The sequence below is a fragment of the Abramis brama genome (genome assembly GCF_963993115.1).
Source record: "Abramis brama genome assembly, chromosome: 2".
NCBI lineage: Eukaryota > Metazoa > Chordata > Actinopteri > Cypriniformes > Leuciscidae > Abramis > Abramis brama.
Window position 1 is genome coordinate 23,919,490 of NC_139964.1, and position 22,942 is coordinate 23,942,431.

At 36.1% G+C, this 22,942-nt stretch overlaps 1 pseudogene across 1 annotated transcript in view; it reads right to left on the reverse strand.

Moving 5' to 3' along the window:
- Positions 1-14,855: 14,855 nt before the first annotated feature.
- The window catches only part of LOC311077980 (putative adhesion G protein-coupled receptor E4P), a 340,053-nt pseudogene continuing 331,966 nt past the window's right edge, over positions 14,856-22,942 (reverse strand). The window contains exons 5-11 of the transcript in view: positions 16,668-16,849; positions 16,397-16,558; positions 16,114-16,321; positions 15,804-16,036; positions 15,499-15,565; positions 15,322-15,413; positions 14,856-15,244 (exon numbers count right to left, since the gene is read on the reverse strand). The product of the transcript in view is annotated as a putative adhesion G protein-coupled receptor E4P (transcript). The remainder of the gene's footprint in view (positions 15,245-15,321; positions 15,414-15,498; positions 15,566-15,803; positions 16,037-16,113; positions 16,322-16,396; positions 16,559-16,667; positions 16,850-22,942) is intronic.

Genomic DNA, 22,942 nt, shown 5'->3' on the forward strand with positions numbered 1-22,942 from the left:
AATGAGAACACACTGCTACTAGCCCCGCCCCCACGAGAGAAATGTGTCAGAACGGCGAACGAAAACTCTGGGAGCGTAAACGAAAACTTCAGAAGCGTAAATGAAAACTCTGGAAGCGCATTTGTAAGTTCAGATCAGCGATTGAAATATGAGAAATAGTTAGCAAAACATGCAGTGTATTAAAAACGAAGTCAAAAAATTTGCCTGCGATTTATTCTTTTTCAGTTTTAGAGATAATTTATTTAGTTTCAATTTATATTTTCATTAGTTTCTTGAAAAGCTACGTTCATTATTATTGGCTCACGAATAATTCCATATTGATGCCCATTTTATTTCACGTTTTTAAGTACAATTTTATGTTAGGCCACAGCCTCCCAGCAGGGGGTGGTGATGCTATGACGAGGGGGGCTTCAGAACCCGCAGCACCCCCTTCCCGCGCCACTTTTGATCAGTGTTAAGATTAGTGAATTACGGTTCTGAAAGTTTTTTCACCTTTATCTTTGTTTCTGGTTTTCTTTGCAACAAATTGTGTTTTAGTAAACACTGTTACAAAGACCACAAACTCACCTAAAAGCCAAGAGTCAAACTGACCAACTAAAGCAAACACTGAACATTTTCAATAAAACATTAACATCTTAACCTCTGTTAATTCTCACAAATAACTTCTGCTGAGATCTTGAGAAGATTTATTGTCTTCTTTTATTTCCAGTTTATTTCAGGCTGTTATAGTTCTGTGTTTCTTTTTCTGAGAAACATTGATTCAATGCTACTACCGTTACCGCAGAGCTGTGGCCGCCCAGGACCGAGTTTGCCCATCCCTGGGTTAGAGTAACACTGAAGCAGTGTTGCAGTAACTGAGATAATTAAGTGATGATTGACCATTAGTGATGAATACCTGCTGTTAACAAGCAGAATCTCTCTGTAGTGTGGATTTTGCTGTGTGAGTGTTGTCAGCATAAAGACAAAACGTTTCTTAAAAAAATTATCTCACTGGACAACATTTATAATGAAAATAAAATCATAGCAAGAACTGATCCCTGGGGTACACCACATGTTTGTTAAAAAAAAAAAAATAACCAATTTAAAATAGCGCCCTGTCCAACACAACTCTTCAAGAACATTGTGCTTGACCAAGTCAAAAGAGCTTAAATCTAAAAGCACCAAAACAGGAAATGTTTTCGCTATTTACAAGTGTAGTGAGTTTGCTACCTTTTTGCTACCTTTTTCTCTGAGAAAATCAATAATATTAGAAAGGTGATCAGCACATCCTTGAGTTGCGCTGGGGTCAGTCAGATCAGACTTCAACCTGAGAAAGTAGTTACTATGTCTGATTTTGAAGAAATTGATGGCAAAATTCTGAAAGAAACCGTTCAGCACCTTAAAACATCAACCTGCGCCCTTGACACACTTCCCACATCTTTTTTTAAAAGTGTGTTAGACTGTTTAGAAGCAGATCTCATAGAAGTGGTAAATGCCTCACTTTTCTATGGAAGTTTTCCAAACTCCCTTAAAACTGCTGTTGTCAAACCCCTCCTGAAAAAGAGCAATCTGGATAAGACCGTATTAAGCAACTATAGGCCGATCTCAAATCTTCCTTTCACAGGCAAAATCATTGAAAAAGTTGTCTTCAACCAGCTGAACAAATTCTTAAACTCAAATGGATACTTTGATAATTTTCAATCTGGCTTCCGATCGCATCACAGCACAGAGACGGCGCTCATTAAGATAATAAACGATATTCGCTTAAATACAGATTCAGGCAAATTATCAGTGCTGGTTCTACTCGACCTCAGTGCTGCATTTGACACTGTCGATCACAAAATACTTCTAGACAGGCTGGAAAACTGGGTGGGGTTTTCTGGGACAGTTCTAAAATGGTTCAGGTCATACTTAGATGGGAGAGGTTATTATGTGAGTATAGGTGACCATAAGTCTGAGTGGACGCCCATGACATGCGGAGTCCCTCAAGGCTCAATTCTTGCGCCACTCCTGTTCAACCTGTACATGCTCCCAATGAGCCAAATAATGAGAAAGAACCAAATCTCTTACCACAGCTATGCAGACGATACACAGCTCTACTTAGCCCTATCGCCTAACGATTACAGCCCCATTGACTCCCTGTGCCAATGCATTGATGAAGTCAACAGCTGGATGTGCCAAAACTTTCTACAGTTAAACAAAGACAAAACTGAAATCATTGTGTTTGGAAACAAAGATGAAGTTTTCAAGGTGAACGCATACCTTCACTCTAAAGGTCAAACAACTAAAAATCAGGTCAAGAATCTTGGTGTGTCTTTAGAGTCAGACCTTAGTTTCAATAGTCATGTCAAAGCAATAACTAAATCAGCATACTATCATCTGAAAAATATTGCAAGAATTAGATACTTTGTTTCCAATCAAGACTTAGAAAAACTAGTGCATGCTTTCATCACCAGCAGGGTGGATTATTGTAATGGACTCCTCACTGCCCTTCCCAAAAAGACCATAAGACATTTGCAGCTCATACAGAACGCTGCAGCCAGGATTCTTAGCAGAACCAGAAAATATGATCATATCACACCAGTCCTCAGGTCATTACACTGGCTGCCAGTTACTTATAGGATTGATTTTAAAGTATTATTACTAGTATATAAATCATTCAATGGCCTAGGACCTCAATACATTGCAGATATGCTCACGGAATACAAACCCAACAGATTACTCAGATCATTAGGATCACATCAGCTAGAAGTTCCAAGAGTTCACTCTAAGCAAGGAGAGTCTGCTTTTAGCTATTATGCCAGCCGCAGCTGGAACCAGCTTCCAGAGGAGATCAGATGTGCTCCTACATTAGTCACATTCAAATCCAGACTCAAAACACATCTGTTTAACTTTGCATTTAATGAATGAGCACTGTGTCACTGTTTGTCCGACTGTTTATACTGTGTCTTATTTTAGTCTTTATTCTAAACTGTTTTAATTATTTTTAGTTCTTTCTCGTTTCTTTATTTTAAACTGTTCTTTATTCTAAACTGTTTTAATTATTTTTAGTTCTTTCTTGTTTCTTTATTTTAAACTGTTTTGTATATTCTTATTTCTTCTGATTATTTTTAATAGTATGTAAAGCACTTTGAATTACCATTGTGTATGAAATGTGCTATATAAATAAACTTGCCTTGCCTTGCCTTGCCTATTTTTCCCCCCAGAAATACCATGTAGCCGACTTTATCACAACCAGCTATTAAGTACAAAACTGGAAAAACCGGTAGATTGATAGTTTCATTAAATCATTAAATTCTCATTTAAGTAAAGAGAGACTCACCTGATATGAGTTTCTTTACCCAACTAGACTGACTACACAGAAATATGTGTGTCAGAAGATTATATGACAGTTATCTGTTCATCCAATGAGGAAAAAAATATATATTTTGTCAACCCTTCCTGCTTAAATTCAAATATACATTCAAATTTAGATGGAAAGCACACCATTTACAAAAACACATGAATATTCAATGATCACATTTCTAAAAACATGGTACATTTGCTTTAAAGCAGATTTTAAAAATATATATATATCCTTGTTATCATCTTAGGCCTTTATTCTCTGTATCCTTGGACCTTTATATCATCTTAGACCTTCATATTTGTCATTATGCATATTTTTGATGTTTTGCAAAAGTGGGATTGCAAAGACGACCACAGCTTCACATTCATCTGTAATTTTAAAGCCCAGGAAGAGTGACTGAAAGCTCATCAAACTGCTCTTCATTACAAACTTCAGCATGTCTAATATTCATGACCATTGTGAATTTATAGGAATCCATTGTTTCTTTATTTATTTATTCTTTATTTATTCTTTATTTTTCAAGGATAACCCCTTGAGATGCACCATCTCATTTTCGAGGGGGTCCTTTACATTACAAAGAAACCAGCAACAAAATGGAAAATCATAATTAAAGTAAATACTACACAAGACTATAAAAAACATTTAAATACAGTAACATTCGTACACACACACACACACTAACAATGCTCCCACAAACCTAATCCCCCCATTTTTAGCCCATACCATAATCGAAGAAATCAATGAGCCATCTGCGAACATGCAAATACAAAAACAAGTTATAAATATGCTTACACACTTCACTATACGCATACAGGTACATAAATGCAAACATGTACAATATAAACAAAAATAAAATTAAAATTAAAAGAAAGAGAGATTAGAAACAGGAACACGGTGTTTGAAAATAAGTAAGAAGAGATGATTTGAAAACATATAAAGTAGTTATAGATCTGAGCGAGCAGGGAAGATTGTTCCAGTCTGATGGAGCTTTAAATTTGAACGCACGACGACCTACTTCTTTGCAAATTCTGGGTACATAAAAGAAGAGCTGATCCGTATGCCTTAAATTGTACTGTGTATTAAAAGAAATTAGGTAACATTTCAAATATGGAGGGAAATGCAAGTGAATACACTTAAAAATAAGTAGTAACCAGTGAAATTGCCTTCTTGACTTGGGAGCCAGCCAGCACAAAGACTCATACATTTGGCAATGGTGAGTTCTATAAGGACATCTGAGCACAAATCTACAAAGACTATTATAAAGTACAGAGATAGGACGAAGATTTGAATCAGTAGTATTCCCGTATATAGTATCAGCATAATCAATTATTGGAAGTATCAATTGCGTAATTATTCTTTTTCGAACCTGTTGTGAAAAGCAATCAACAGAGCGATAAAGTGACCTCAATTGACCATATATTTTCTTGCAGATTGAATTAATATGAGGTTTGAAGGAAAGCTGAGTATCAAGCCAGAGACCAAGATATTTAAACTCTTCAACTTTTGTTAAAGCTGTTCCATCGAGAAAACTAATAGACCAGCTTTTAGATATAGGCAAGGAATTAGGTCGAGAGCAAAACAACATTGTGTAAGATTTGTTTTTGTTCAAAAGGAGTTTATTAGAAGAAAACCATTTTTGAACTAAGTTAAAATCAGATTGAAGAGAGTATTGAATTTGTGAGACTTCAGCACTGGATGAATATATTACAGTGTCATCTGCATATAAGTGAATTAAACTATCTGGACAGATTTGCGGTAGATCATTAATAAAAATGGAAAATAAGAGAGGACCTAAGGATGAACCTTGTGGAACTCCTTTATCAATAATTTTGAAGCCAGACTGGCTGCCTTGAAAAGTAACGCATTGACTTCTGTGATGAAGAAAAGAATTAAAAAATAATAAAGAGTCAGAAGAAAGACCAATAGCATATAATTTGTCTAAGAGAAGATAATGATCAACCATATCAAATGCTTTGGTAAGATCAATAAATATAGCACCTGTCAGCATATTACTGTCTGATGCTGACAGTATGTCGTTTGTGAATTTTAAAAGAGCAGTGGTGGTTGAAAAATTTGAACGAAAACCAGATTGATGTGGAGATAATACATTTTGGTCATTAAGATATTTAGAAAGTTGATTAAAGAGTAATTTTTCAAAGATTTTTGTTACACTATTGATAATTGAAATAGGTCTGTAATTATTAATATCTGTGATATCACCTCCTTTATGAAGAGGAATTACTCTGGCACAATTCCATGATCGAGGTGTTTCGCAAGTCGCCAATGATAAATTAAATATATCAGCCAATGGAAATGATATAACATAAGAGGCAAGTTTAAAGAACTTGATCTCAAGACCATCTGGACCAGCACTACATCCGGGGTTTATGCCATCAATAACCTGCTGAACATCATCTGGAGTGATAATATTAAAGCAAAATGATCTATTAAACCTATTTTGAGTCAGAGAAACATCAGAGTGAGAAGGAAATGAAAAAGAACTGCCAACTGTAGAGAAGTGCTGGCTGAAAGCCTCTGCAATTAATAAAGGTTCACTAATAGATTCATTATTTACTCTAATAAGGGAAATAGGGTTTTTTATGGGTTTGTTGGTTATAGAATTAATTCTCTTCCAGAATTGCTTTGGGTTCTTAAAGTCAGTTGATAAACAATCCTTATAGTAATTTGCTTTAGCATTTCTAGTAATAGTTTTACATTTATTTCTTAGTTCTTTATAAGCATCCCAATCAGCATAATCATTTGATATACGATATTTTTTCCATGCCTTGTCTCTTTGTTTAAATAAGTGTATGAGATCTCCTTTGATCCAAGGTAAGTGTCGACCCTTAACCTTGATTGATCTCCAAGGAGCATGTTTATCTATTATCTCAACAAATTCAGTATAAAAGTAATTCCATGCATCTTCAACAGATGGAATTAACTGAAATCTCTCCCAATTTATATCTAGTATGTCTTGAATAAAGTGTTCAGGATTAACGTTATTCCATTTCCTTACTCTAATTAATTTTGGAGGAAGATGAGGCAATTTGATTTTCCAAATACAATAAACAATAGAGTGGTCACTAAGAGAATCCGGTAATACCCCAGATTTTAAGATTCTACCAGGATGAGAAACCAAAATCCAGTCAAGCAAAGAAGAGGAGCTAGGACCAACTCTAGTGGGTTCAGTTATGAGTTGAGTTAAATTTATGCTGTTAAAAAGATTGCGATCTTTATGAGAGGAATTAGCTAGCCAATTCGAATTAAAATCACCTAATATGATTTTTTCACTAGCACAATCTAAAGAATTAATAGTAGACAAGATACATTCAGTGGTTTCAGCAGGAGCATTAGGAGGTTTATATATATTTCCTATTATAAGTCGTTTGTTTTCATGGAAAATAATTTTAACAAAGAGGCCTTCAAAATGCAGGGGATTCTCACTTGGCAATACAAGTTCTGCAGTCAATTTTGAGGATACATATATTAAGAGGCCCCCACCTCTTGAGCCCCTATCTTTCCTGAATAAAACATAATTGTCAAGTCTGACTTCATCATCAGAGATCTCACTGTTTAACCAGGTTTCGGAAAGAGTAATGATATGTGGATTATTATAAGCGAGCCAAGCTCTCAATAAATCAATTTTAGGAGGCAAACTCCTAATATTCAAGTGAATAACAAATAAACCTTTAGTGAAGTTCATTACTCATAAATATTAATATACACATGATATGAAAGCAAAAAATTATCATAAAGCAACATTGCAGGTTATTGTATAGAGCAGTAGGGGGCATGTGAAGAGAAAGGCAGTAGGAGAGCAAACACACACACACACACACACACACACACACAGAGTATGCACATAAACCTGTAAGTGCACCACTCAGTCTGCATAACCCATTAGCAAACATAATAATAATAATAATAATAAACCAAAAAACCAAAAAAAAAAAAAATATATATATATACACACACAAACATATACATATATATATATATATATATATATATATATATATATATATATATATATATATATATATATATACATATACACACACACATATACATATATATATATATACATACATACATACATACATATATACACATACATATATACATACATATACATACATATATATACACATACACATACATGCATAAATAAACGAGGTCACTTTCTGCAGGAATAGTTATATAATATAACCATAACTGTATAAAAATCATCAAATGACATAACGTCAAACAATAATAATAATGATAAAAATAAAATAGTAGAATATAAATGCTACTTTATTTAATTTATTTAATAAATCAAAATATCAATTGCATATATCAAACTTATAAATATCTATCCTTTCCCATTTAGGAGACCAAGACTAGCCCATCTTTTAGTATTACGTCTTTTTACGCTATTTGATTCATATTATATGGCAAACAATAGTAAAACAACACCAACCCTTTCCATTCCCAGCATTGATTTGCAAATAAGAAACAAAAAGACAGCAGTCTCTAGCAGTTTCTACATTGTAAAATATTGTTTGCAACACATATTCTGTCATAGTATTAATAAGTCCATTGGAGTATGTTTATGTGAATATGAAATGCATAAATAGTTATATAGAAACATACATTTCTTTATATAAACAAATCAATCTCTCAAATTCTGGACACATTTTAAACCAGGTTTCCCAAACACACTAGTACAATGTGAAGTTCTTGTTGTCAATTATCTGATTTTTAACATGAACCACTTGGTGGCCAATATTGAAAATCATACAGGTTTGGAATGACAAAATGGTGAGTAAATTATAACAATTTTTATTTTGGAAATGTGTCACTGTAATGTGCCTTTTGGAAGCAGGAACCTTGAGAAATAATCAGTGTTTCATCTCACTACTTTACATGTTGTATCACATATGCAAATCCTAAAAGAGTCAACCAAAGTTTTCCATATGTTAAACTTAAAAAAATAAATAAAAATGTGTTTAATATTATTATTTAACCATTTATTTGTTCAGCCAAGTTGATTCAACAGGGGTAAAAATGCAACAAATACAGAACAAAGCAGGGGTGGGCAAACTACGGCCCGCGGGCCACATACGGTTAGGGTGTTTAATCCGGCCCGTCGAGTATTTAAAAAATGGTCTTAAGATCGCATTCATTTTGCCTTTCTTGCAATAATTTGCGTTATGTATATATATTGCGTTGCATATATTTGACAATCGGAATATCAGATATTTCATGCCATAGCTAACAAATGTAAAAAAGGAAAAATGACATAAAAGCAGATCATCATTCATTCAGCGCTGTTGTGGCTGCGGTGTGTCACGTAACAAGCAATGACGCGTCACCATGGAAACCAAACAGACCGCGACTTAAGCGCATAGACTTGTTGCACGTTAATGCTTTTTCCTTTTTTGGAAACTCACAGAGAAAAAAATGTTTGGTAACCGCTTGCACACCTGTTTAGTTTTTCCTTTGATTTGTCTGCTATTTATTTCTTTGCTCCTCTGGATTTGTGGATGTATCCTGACTGATTCCGTTTACCGACCTTTATCGCCCGGCTTTCGACTACGCTCCCCTGTCTGCCATGTACAGAACCCGGTTTTGTTCATTAAATGTTCTGATCTGCCTTTGTTTTTTGTTTTATTTTATTATTCTTAAACTAAATTTGTATATTCGTTTATTTTGTTTTTTCCCCACAAATGTATGACTTTTGGAAGTGCAAATTGATTGCCATAATATGCAGTTTTAATAAAGTTGAATTAACGTAACCTTCTGTCATTTTTACTTTTCTAAGTGTACACTTGCAGGTGTTGTTTCTAATTTACTATTAGGCCCATTAAATAATAAGGATAAACAATATTTAAAAAGTATAGGCTATAATTATTAGGCATCTGACTAACCTCAAAACATAACATGCTAAATGGGGGATATCTAGCATAAAAAATGTATTGTCAGAATGTCGTCTCTCAGTTGTTGAATTTCGCGCAGACGTTGCCACAACGTAAATGTGTTTGCTCAGCCCGATCTCATGAAAGAGCGAATACCACGAATTGTATTTGTATAGTGCTTATGTTACGCAGTTTTTGCGTGCATATGATACGCACTTTATGGCCTGTAATAGGCACGCACTATGCACCCCTAATCCTAACCAAGGGGTTTAGAGTGCGTAGCATATGCACGCAAAAAAAAACAAAAAAAACAAAAAAAACATTTTTGGCGTATAAATGGCACGAGAAATAAAATTTGTGGTATAGATACGCACTTTCATGAGATCGTGTTTCATAATCTGCTACTGGGCCGGCCCTCTGTCAAATTTTAAAACCCAGTGTGGCCCTTGAGCCAAAAAGTTTGCCCACCCCTGAAACAAAGCATCTAATTTTCCTGATTTTTCAGCATCTATAAACATTAGAAGTGAAAGAGGCAGATTCTGAAGAGATTCTTTATAAAAGCTGCAATTTATAATATCTTGTGAATAGATTAACATGTCACATGTTTGTTATCAAAACTTTAATATTATTATCATGATGGATCTGTTATAAAAATTTGAATTGGTTTTTGAATAAAATCAATTCGATCGTTCTTCATATTTACTCTAAAATGCTGAAAAAAATCAAATGAAACATTCATAGATTTACTGATTAATATCAATTAGTATAATTACAAAATCATCTACTGTCTTCACACACTGAATATTTATGCACAATAATAGAGGCGATTAAAAGAAAAGCAATTATGAGAGTCTCAAGTATAATATATAACACACTCGTCTAAAAAAGAAAGAAAGACAAATACAAGAATAAAAAGAAGAAACTAATAGTAAGAGATAATAGATCAAAATTAATTAATTAATGACAGCTATAAAATAAGACCAATATAACATTAGGCTATAGCTAATATTTACAGACAGAATTTGAGACTGTCGTTAATCTGAAAGCGTTGATTCTGTTTTAGTTGAAATTTACTGTATGATAATGGCAGTTCATTTATTTCCTGAATCTGGATGCTGTAGTCCTCAATATTTTTACTGGACACTTTTGATGTGTTTGAGTCCATAGTAAAGACATCTGAAGAACTTCCTGCACTGCTGTCTGACCTGGGGCCTATACCATGAAGCCGGTTTAGGTGGCTAACCAGGTAAGTTTAAGATTAGCTTGCACCAACCCTGGATTTTAAGGTACCATGAAAGTAGCTTGGCTTAAATCGGTGTCCGTCGGCATGGTCTCTTACGCTACACGGCTAACCTGCTCCAGGTTTATGTTCTGGATTCGAGATCTCAGACTGAAATTTGACCAATCAGCTGTAACTAATTCCCAGCTTCCGTTGTCTGTTGCAATGGCTTCATCTTTTCTCCCAAATCCTGTGGACATCTCAGCGCAAATTGTTAGAAGAGCACTTTGTAGAGAAAGAGTTTTTAGGGACAGACAAAATCCCCTTGACTCTCCTGATACTTACTTGTATGAAAGATACAGATTTTCCGCAGAAGGAATGTCTTATCTTTGCGAACTTCTTGAGCTGCACATAACAAATGTGATTCGTCCAATTCATGCACTTACTGTTCCGCAAATGGCATGTATTGCGTTGCGTTTTTTTTTTTTTTGCGTTTTTCACATTGAGTTACGATCGGTGATGCAGAGAATCTAGGGAAAAACATGGTTTAACGAACCATTCGCAAGGTGGTCCACGCACTGCAGGGGTACATTAATAGCTTCATTGTGTTCCCTGGACATTTATCGACCATGTCCATAAAAGAGGGCTTTTATAAAATTGCCGGTAAGATATATTGATAGGGTGACATGAACAAATCTTTTAAAATATTTTTTCTTCAAAAAGCAGATTATATCTTATATATATAGATACAGATTATATATATATCTATCTTCGAAAACAAGCAGGGAGTCCAGTATGGCGTCGACGGCTACGTGACTGACCTTATGTTTGCGGACGACAGCGACATCCTGGCCAATACAGATACGGAGGCCACCGACACCCTCCACAACGCTGCCCGTTTCGCCAAGCCTTTTGGACTAAAAATCTACATCGATAAGACCAAAGTTATGAACACCGATATTGCTAGGATCCCTGGTCCAAGAAAAGAAGATCACCTCAACCGCCGAAGTTCTTAGCCGAATCAGCCAGGCAACAGCGGTTTTCTTGTTGAAGTGGTGTTTGTGGAAAAAGGCCAACATCACTACTGTGTCTAAAATAGGACTCTTCTGACGCCTGGTCATTCCTATCGTGTTATATGACTCAGTAACCTGGACCATTCTTAAGTCGGAACTTATCTAGCTCGAGGTCTTCCAAATGCAATGTCTCCAACAAATCCTCAGCGTCTCCCGGCGGGACCGACTCCGTAACGAATGTATCTGAAAAGAGTGTGGCGACCATCCTACAGTGGAAGAGGCCATCCAGAAGCAACGTCTGAATTGGTTTAGACACGTCTTAGCAGAGCGCATCTTCTTCAGCATTGCTACATCTGAACAGCTTTTGTTAATGTAGAAACACAATCCACTACCACTTGTTTTCCCCGTTTCCTCCGTGATGTGATCCACTCTGAACAGCTGGAAGTCAGGCAGATGTTGCGTGTCGTCTAGAACTGAGCTTCACTCAGCCAGGTTTCAGTGAAGCACACTGCAGCAGAGTTAAGTCCTTGAAAAGTCCTTAATGCAGGTGGGAAGAAGTTAATCAGGCTTGTTAGGAAGGGATCTGAGATTATCAAGATGAATGCTTTGGAGCGTGGTTCGGAACCTGCATTCGCGGAGCTTAACCAACGCGCCGGCTTGTTTTCCCAGTCTGTGTCTGACTGCGCATTTGAACAGCACCGCTGCCCCTTCAACTAGAAATGTCCAACAAAACGTCTAAATAGTCAAAAACTGGAAAAATATTGTCTGGTATGTGTTGCGTAATGTTAAGGAGTTTTGTATCTGGTAAAACTAACAGAACAAAAAAAACAATAACAACAGAAGAATTGGAGAGCACCACACCGAGGCCGCCTTTCGCAGCGCCATCTTGCATGCAACAAATATACAGTTCTTAGGGTTGTTTATGTTACATTTTAAAAACAGAAATTCTGTGGAAGATGACTTAATTTAGTATTTCATATTCAAACTAGGATATTCCTCTTAAATCATTATGGAGCTTTTTTTTTATTTTGTGCAACATGAGAAAAAAATATTATATCATTGTTTATCTCTGTCAGCAGACAGCAGGTAACTCAGTTCTCAAAGGTTTATTTGCAGGTGGAAGAGATCAAGGGGAATAAACAGGTAAGTGTTCTGAATGATGGCATGTTGAATAAACTTAGCTTGATGGTAGTTGCTTTATGCTTGCAGGTGCTGGGATCGTGCTGGCAGATGAAGAGCGGACGATCTGGAGTGAAGATGAAGGACGTAGAAGGTGAGGATTCTCCAACGTGAGATGATCAGGTAAGGAGCCGGTGAAGTTAAAGCTATGGTCTACGATTTCAAAGATTGTTCATTATTAATAACCTCGTTTAGATGCTGGTTATGGTTCTACAGTACAATCCTAACAATATGAAGAGAAAAAAGAATGAAAAAAATCCATTCACTCTATTGGGTGTACAGCTGCAGAGAAGTTGACCAATGTAAGCTGTTCGGCCGGACAGCTTACATTGGTCAACTGCTCTCATCCAATCCCCCGCTCCACTTGAAACTCCACGTGGCGCTCGCGTCTCCACCCCACCCCGCCCCCCTCCTGCGACATGAAATTTCGCGGGCAAGCAGCTGACAGTCTATGGTAGCTAGCAAAGTAGCATCAGCTCAGCAGTGGAGATTTGGGACTGAAAACCGACGCTGACACGGCTGACTTTTTGTTGAGCAGGTAAGCATTTATTTATACTTTTATGGTGTGAGGTGTTACATAAATAGCTTTTTATCAGTCTGACAACATGCTCATGCTGCCGGTCGGCATTGGAATGTTAGCCGTTTAGCATCGCCTATCACGGGTCAAAGTAATTATATTTCTTGAAGTGCTTGAATATATTTCAGTAGGCCTAGCGGGTTTCTGTTCGAGCCGATCGGAAATTTGAACAAGATGCGCTGTTTACTACCGGTGATCACAGCTTGACTGAGTGACGTTGTTCAGGTCGTTTCCCGGTGAGAGGGATCAGGTAGCACAGAGGGGAGGGAGTGTGTGTGTGGAGGGGCGGGATGAGTTTTTTAAAACTTCCCAACCGTCTCAGGCTTTCTCGACCGATTTTCAACATCGTAGACTACAGCTTTAAGACGTAGTGATCAACAAGACCAGACGATTGTGAAGTGAGGGGTGACTGCTGATATAGGCAGTGCTGAAGAGTGATGACGAGCGTGACGGCTTGCAGGTGCAGGTGATGGAGGAGTGTGTGCAGGTGATGAGGAGTGAGTGCAGGTGGTGAACAGGAATGATACTGGGAAGTGTAGTGCTGAGGGTGACTGAGCCTGTGACTTTGACAATCATCTTGTTAAGATATCTTGTAACAAAAATGCATTTGAATAATACAGGAAAGTGTGAATGTGACCTGAACAAAAGCAAAAATATTTCACGTGTTTTAATACAAAGAAATCAAGACACAGATTTAATTTGAATGAGACATTAGTTGCACATTTAATTATTTTTTATAGCTTAGTTTTTAAATTGATATCACTATACCGATAAATCCTGTGGCCCTCCCTCTTGAAAATACATTTATGACATATTTTGTACGAGACAATTAAAGTAGTGTACTGTAAAATTGGTCCTTACAAAAAGAAACAGCTTTCTGACCTTCACAAACAAAAATATAATTGAGCAAAATTAACAAATTAATAACTTTACAACTCTGAATGTAAATTAATTTATTTCCCTTCACCATGCACACATGAAACAGTTTTTTTTTTTTTTTTTGCCAACATTTACTTGAAAATATTTCAGCTTAATTATTCTGAGGAATCTGTAAAAATATGCTTTTCACCCTCCACCAAAAAATCCTGTTTACAAAAGACTAAATAAAATTTAAGAGCTTTACATCAATAACATTAACAGCTATAAAATAAGACACTCGTATAACATGTTTTCCTATCATTCAAGTTGAATTATGAATTTAAAATTCCCAAAACATTCACTCTGTTATATAAAATACACGTATAATAATGGCACTTTTTATTTCCTGATCGTGATTGCTGTAGTCCTCAGTGTTGTTTGACACAGCAAAGACATCTGAAGAACTTCCTGAACTGCTGTCTGACCTGGACAAGAATGAGACGAGAGGAGCTGAGTGACTTCATGACATCCATTTAACCTCTGAAACTCATGAACCACAGTGGAATTTCCTTATAATAAACACGTAAGAAAACATGTTTAAAGAGACTAGATTTGCATTTTCAGAAGTAAATATAGATGCTTTACTTTTTATATACTGTCTCTGAAGAGACTGAAACGGTTTTCCTATGGAGTGTGATGATAAAATGGCTGAACTAATTACGGAGGACAAAAATGATTTTAAACACTGAAGTTTGAGAGTGAGAGGGTTTGAGTTTGAGAGGAGTAATGCAATGCATGAAGACAGACAGACATATCAAGACATTCTGTATTTATATTCAGACAGTTGGAGTTTGAATAATTTGGGCTCATTTGAATATTCTGACTCTGACATTTCTCTATAAAAGTCATGGATTGCCAAAATAAGAACAGGACCTGCATGAACACAACTGTAATAGTCTTTCATATTCAGTTTTGAATGGAATATGGTGGTAAATTGAGTGATATCTGACCTCATTATTGAGGACACAATAGACCAGGAAGATGAAGGTTCCCTGCTGGGAGTTCAAGATCAGGAAGAGGATCTCCAGCTCCTTACTACCATTAGTGAAGAAACCCAGAATCCAGGAGCAACCAAGAATCACAAACTGAGCCAGTGTTTTAAATGTCATAATCCTGCAGAGAAAGAGTTCAAGTGTCTTTATTGACTATTTTTTTTTTCTAAGGAGTGTTTGAATCTGAATGTTTGTTACTTGGTTTGTTTCATCTGTGAAACTTCAGCGTTCAGATTTTTGAGAGCTGAGTTCAGACTGATGATGATGTTAATGAAGAGAATCATGTTTAACTGAAAAGTAGAAAAATAATAATGAATCACCTTGTTTTCCCTTTAAAATAAATTAAAATCACAAGGAAATAAGAAATGTGCTTACTGCTAGTATGACACAAACAGGACCCAGAAAACTCCAGATAAAACCTTTATCCTTTTTAATCCAGCACCTGTTTAGAGGAAACATAATATAAGAACTGAATTAATGTGTCAAAAATACTATGTCTGGTGTTGACTTTTTTTGTTGTCTTTTTAATCTTGTATGTGCTTGTACAGTGTGTGTAAAAATGTATTTTTTATCAGATTAAAAATGTCACAAAAGCCCCAAGCTGCTTTATTTCCCTCTAATTAAACTTAAAAAAATTAAAATAAATTAACTTAAAAACAACAACAACAACAATAACTCACTGTTCACTTCCGTATCCTTCAGGAAGCAGCTCGACAGACACGGCCACCACAACCAGAGCAACCGTATATCCAATCACACACAGGAATCCACTGCTAAGCACCTCCCTCTTTTTGGAGCTGATCTGTGATAGGTTCTTCACACAGATGAAGAGCAGCACAGCTTCAATGAACATCCACACAAAGCCGGAGAGAAAGAGGAAGTGCAGCACACCTGATATCACGGCACACAACACCTGGAGATCATGAGAGACGGTTATGATGATTCTCAGTGAGACTGTGCTGAGCTGTAGGGCTATTTCATCATTCTCACCTGATGAGGGCGTATGAGGCTCAGGAACTGTTGTGTGAGCAGGAACAGAAGGTGAGCCAACAGCAGACTCACACAGATGTTGATTCGAGCCACATTATTCACTCCAGGACTCCACTGACAAAAGGGCAAAGGTCAACAGGGCCAAACTGAAGAACACCAGCCCCACGATCACACACACCAAATTCAACAGGTCCAGCAGTGAGTCGCTCTGAGAAAACATGTCAGAGTACATAAGTGCCAAATCTGTGCTGTTCTTCAATGCTCACTATAAATGTTCTCGTACCTCTGATGGGCGGCTGGTTTGCATGATGAGAGCGAATGTGGACAGATGAACACAGGAACACACAGTGTAGCTGCTGTTGGTCTTTAAAACAGAACAACCATCTACAATCCACTCGCTGATATTCCAGTACACACAGGACAGAGAACCGTTGGGGTCAAACTCCTGCAGAAAGAAGAAAAAACATACAGAAAAAATAACAACACTGAATATTAGATGTTTTCAGATGTTCATCAGTTCTCAGGTTGGACAAAAACACATTTCAGTCTCTCACTCTGATGTGTTTGAGGGTGAAGTTGACTGGTTTGGTGAGTTTAGTGTTGGTGGTTTTGGGAAGAGTAGCTGAGATCACAGTGGACATCATGGTTTTAATCGTGTCATTTGATGTGTTGAAGAAGTCTGGCTTCAGTAGATTCTCCATTGTGTTATAACTCATGAAAGCCACAGCAGCTGATCCTGTGTGACAGAAACAGAAGCTTACATGCACTACAACAATAACAACAACAATAAAATATTAATAATAATAAGTTAATGAGCTCATTAAGTGATTAATTGAGTGATGAAGACACCTGATGTTAACAAGCAGAATCACCAAAGGAGAAAATCTCGTTTTTTAAGACACCATTATGGTGATCAGTGTTGGCTTTAGTTGGGCTCTTGACCCTTAAACTGTTATCATTAGATTTTGTTTGGCTGTTGTATCTGAGTTATAACTGCCAGATGAACAAAGAGAAGGTTGATCAGGTGGTGTTGGTTATGTTTTGACATTAATCTTAATGGATCGAGTTTGCCCATCCCTGTTATAAAACCATCAACAGGTAACCATCATCACCTGATCTCATTTCACTTTAGCTTTCTTTACTGCTGCAAATGTGTTTGACAAACACACTGTCACAGCTGACAAAAAAAAGAAAAAAAAAAAGAAGATATAATAAGAGATAAGAGCCCAACTAATGGAAACACTAATCACTGTTATGGTGACTTCAAATGAAACACATTAGAGTTAAACCTCTGTTAATTCTCAATAAAAAACTTTTGAAGACGTCTGACAGAAATAAAGTCAGTCTGGTTAGTAATAAGTGAAGCTGGTAATGCTGTTTGTGGAGTTGTTTAATCCTCCTCTGCTGAGATCTTCAGAGATTTAACCCTCTGGGGTCGGCAAACGCGCCGGTGCGTTTTGCTGGATTTTCTTCACATTGTAGCACAATAAACTTAAATTACTCCGTCATTTATGGTCATACAGAAAAAAGAAATATTAAAAAAGAATCTGTGAGATGTCTACTGTTGTATGTGTCCACTTACAATCAAATCAAAACATTGTGCTTTTTTAAAATAAAGAAAATAAACAGGGTGTGTTTTCTGCCTCTCCGTCTCGCTGAACTTTTTTTTCTTGAGCACGTCTATAAACTGAAACAAAACTCAGCGAATACTTGTCACACAGTTATGAGCCATATATCTTTATAATCATTTAAGTGTGTACTTTTAAATGATCGGATTCAAACTGAAAACAAATATTCTCTGCTTAAGTAATTTGTATAAAACCAACAAGATGTCCAGTTTCTCAAGCGCTTGCTCATTATTTTTAATTTGACCACGCCCACACGTGCAAAAAGAGATTGACATGCAAATCGTCCACGCCTCACACGAACGCGCTCTACCTCAAAAACAAAGCACCAAACTTCATCAGTCTCTGATTTTCGTCGAGTTTGGAAGACACGCTGTGAGCTTACATTGGATTTACCTCAGAAGAAGAAGAACGCGATTTGAAGACAAGAAAGATGTAAGGTAAGAAATTCTTAATTATTAGTTAATGTTATTTTTGCATAAACTTCACATTGCAGTTGAACCGTTACTGTGTTTGTGGATATCTGCTCAAACGTAGATATGTATAATATGGTAACCATAATGTATCATATTTTGATACTATGCGTTTGAATGTATCATATTTTGGAGCGCGCTCTGCGTTTGAATGTTTCATATTTTGGAGCGCGCTCTGCGTTTGAATGTATCATATTTTGGAGCGCGCTGTGTGTTTGAAAAGCAAAACGCACCAAACAATAGGCTTCATGTTTTTATATTGTAATCAATATATTTTTCTCTAGCGTAGTTGTTACTGAAATCTTTTGGAAGACTTAATTTATTGTTATTATTATTTTATGCAGCACTGCGCGTAGCCTATACCTACAAGGCACAACAAACCTGGTGTTCATTATTGTTGGAAACATTTGTGTGTGTGTGTGTATTCTGTGAATTTTAAAAAGAAATTTTAACCAGAAAAATCTAAAATCTATTCCCAAAATCGTGCAGCCCTATTTTTTTTTTTTTTTGCAGGGCCCAGATGCAACTGAGACCTGCTGACTTAAACATTCACAAAGGTCTCTGTCTTTGGATCATTGTTTTCAATAATGTGCTTTTTTGTCATTTGTTTTGTATCTTTGGATTATGTTGTGTTGTAAATAAATGCAAACAATCAAAAAGCCATTCTTTTTTAAATCTCCTCATTCTTTGTGCAAGGTTGCTCAGAATGACAGGGCCTGATAGCTCCTAATAGGGCCATTATGGGAGGGTCTTTGTCTTTCTCAGGTGTGAAAACCATACATATTAATGATGTGTTTACACCTCCTGCAGAAAGCTTTCTTACACAAAACACATCTTACAAATTTTAAATCAATATATTGTCTTATCTGAATGAGCAGTCAGGGTGATTTTCACATAGTTTTGGAGCAAATATTCTAGGCTATGTGATACCATTTTCACAAGTCTTGTGAAGAAATAATCAGTATGGGTTTCATGGTCTTATTTCAGTGACAATTTGTTTTTTGTATTTTCACAAACTACGCATAAATGTCATTATCTCAAAACTACAAACCTTTACATACATGCTGCTGACATATTATTGTAGCAGAGTTTGTGCTAAATACAGGGTAATCAGACTTTAGCCATGAAAATGTCACAAGTAAACAGAAATAAGCACAAATGTCAGAGCATGTCAGAACACCTCCAGGGCCAGAAAACACCTCAGACCCCAGAGGGTTAATGTCTTCTTTTCTCTTCAGTTGATTTCATCTAAGGCTGTGGCTGAAGTCAGTTGTAGTTCTTGTGTTTCTGCTCGTCTCTTTTTCTGTTCTCTTCTTTCCTTCAGTGATTCTGCTTGTTAACAGGCTTATTAAGGCTGAGATGACTCCATATTTAAAATACACAGATTTTGTGGCTCAGATAAGGTTCAGTTCTGGTTTATTTATTTGCTCTTGGCTGACATGTGGTATTGCTATGGCCTGCATGTGGGCCAGATCATCTTTCCAAATTTGCCAGATGTGGGCTGGATCTGCTACGTCAAAATGTTGCTATGTGGGAATGGGATGATAACTCTTTCTAAAATGTTTCAAACCTACAGAAACATCTCACATACTTGCTTCATTGTTGTTCTTGGCGATCCCAATGAGATCGATGTCCACAGAAGAATTTGTTGTGTCAAGTCGAGGGATTTTATCTAAGGTGACCTGTGGTCCAACCATGAAGGCTTCAACCTCTGATAAAAAAAACAAACAAACAGTTATGTGCTATATTAATTTATTTACAATTATTATCTTTTTTTATAAAAGTCCAATTCCATTGAATTTGCACAAAACACAAACAAATAAAATGAATATTCACTATTGTTGGGTTTTCATCTCTGATGAACCCTTCAGGTTTACTTATATTAACATTTATTCAGTTAACAGATTAAATGAATCACTATTAACTGTAAGGTCATCTTGAGGTCGAATGTTAAATCTTACAGTACACTGTATAGTCAAGTACTGTACAAGTGCTTCAGTTCCCAACTGGTTTACACTGTAAAAATGAGTACACTATGTCTAATCAATAAAATTGTGGCAACAGATTACAAGCATTTAAAATGGTCAACTTTTAAGGAATTAATTTGATTAATTATTACTCAATTCTAATTTGTTAAATTTAATTAATAATATTGCTTGTAATCTGTTGCCACAATTTTATTGATTAAATATAGCGTATTCATTTTTACAGTCCAAATGTCCAAAATGTCCTTAAAATCAAACATTTTTCATGTTTTTTCAGGATGAGTGTTTTTCAGGACACAACCTGTCCATCTGGAATCTGTCTGATGTGATGAGCTTCTACCAAATGATGAATGACTTTGAACCAAAATACTGACCTTTGACATCAAAAACAAAATTAAGACACAAAAAGAGCAGAAAACACTGTCTAAAACATTTGAAATTCTTCACAATTATATAGTTACTGTAGCTGCATTTATCATCCTCACCGTCTGACACCCGTGATCCACCTCTGGTCTCTAGACTATAAACTCCCTGATATCATATATAATCTCAGTTTCATCATCAATAATAGTTTCTCACCTACAACAGCAAGAGCAAAACTGACATTGTCACTCGTGTCTGTCGGCTTCACCAATGTAAAGATGAGTTTCTCACTGGTTTTTAAGATACGGTTTCCATAGGAGGCTAGTTCAGCTGGGCTGACTGATGATGATGAAGATGACTCTAAAATCTTCCCTGAAGCGTTGAAGGCCACAGTCAAAATGTTGGTCACAATCTAATTTATTGAACAGATAAACAGTGTCACAGTAAATGTCAACAGAGCAAATAAGACTGCACTGTTTTGTCAATCATATATTATCTACAGTATATAACTGACAAATGTTTGATTATTTTATTATTTTTCCCTTGAAGACTTACAGTCACAGAGAGCACTTGTGATGTGATGTTCTCAATCTTCTCAAGAAGATTTTGGAAACAGTTCTGACTCTGAAATCACAATTGTGAAAATAGTAGGCTGTTGATTTTGATCATGTTTTTCAATATTAACATAGAGCCAAACATGTATTGTTACTGCACTGAAGGTCACTGTGAAGGTTCAGTGATGTTAGTACAGACACACAACACAAATCTGGCAACAATAAATAGAACAGCACATTCTTATTTCACATAACAGACATCTACAATGCGCATTTTATTGCACTACTCTCCATTTCCAGTTACAAATTGAGAAGAAGAAAAAAATAATATTGCATAAAATATCACCATTTCCATTCCATGTGTTCAAGAAAACAAAATCGCTACTTCCTGAAAAACTGGCTCAAAACATCAGTAATAAATATGGAATCAGCTGCAACAAGAGAGGCATGTGGCTCTATTATAATAATCTATTATATAACCCAAAATGTTGGGCAGGCTGAGAGGAGGTGGTTCTAATATCAGTCACTGGGGGGAGATTCTACTTCTTGTTTCTCAGCACTGTCACAGTGATGTCACAGTGGTGTCACATGGTGAACTCTGGTTGGCTGCTGTAACTGTGTTTGTAAGACACATTTGTTATGGCTAAAAGAGAATGTGTCCAGGTTATTTTGGTTTGTAATGTTGGTCTTTGTAAGGTGTTTTTAATTTTATATTTTAAATTATAATAAAACTTTCATTATACAGTTTGAAATTCAGCAATTTTATAATCATGCACAGCAAAATCCCCAGTGTTAAATTAACACTCCTCGGTGTACATATAGGTCCAACTACAGAGTGTTAAAAATTAACACTGAAGCAGTGTTGAAGTTAATGAGATAATAAAGTGATTAATTAAGTGATGATTGGCCAATAGTGGTGACACCTGATGTTAATAAGAATCATTGACGGAAAGAGAAACAAAAAGAACAGAAAAAAGAGAAACACAAGAACTACTGACTTCGAGCCATTACACACTATTGCACTTAATATTACCAGTTTGAATTTATTTCTGTCATACATCTACACACATTCTTATTTAGATTTAACAGAAGTTTAGATGGTAATGTTTTATGGAATGTTTCGTTTCATGTCACCATTATGGTGGTCAGGGTTTGCTTTAGTTGGGCTCTTGACCCTTTCCTTTTTAACATTAGTTTTTCTCTGGTTTCTTCAACTCTGTGTGTATAAAGCACATTTGTTGTGGCAAGAGAAACTATGACCTGGGCTGTGTTTCCCGAAAGCAATCGCAAGCCTAATTTGATTGTACAGACCATTTATTGCAATTATTCTACGATCAAGTTAGGCTTAAAATGCTTTAGGGAAACGAAGCCTAGGTCATGATGATAATGTTTACCTGATGAAGTCACAATCCTGTACTGTCTTGATTCACTGAATCAGCATTATAACTTAATATTCAAATGATTTCTTCATATACAATACAATAGTTAATTCCAGCAGTGCTTAAAACAATCTGAAATCTTTAAATCACACACAGATATCAATAATCTACATATGAATCTCAACAATGGTGACAATCACACAAATGTTTCATGTTGCAGTGCACGATGGGAGCCACCAATCAAAATGCATCCCTGGCTGACATCATGCATTGCAGCATGAATAAATTATGCAGCTGAATTGTCCTTTAATTTTCATTGTTTTTTCTTCATTTTATTTTGCTTTTGTTTTATTATGCCTTTAGTTTTGTGATGTTCATAGATCTGTTTGTCACTAGTTTGTTTATTGTCACCATTGTTGAGATTCATATGCTGATTCTTGATGTCTCTGT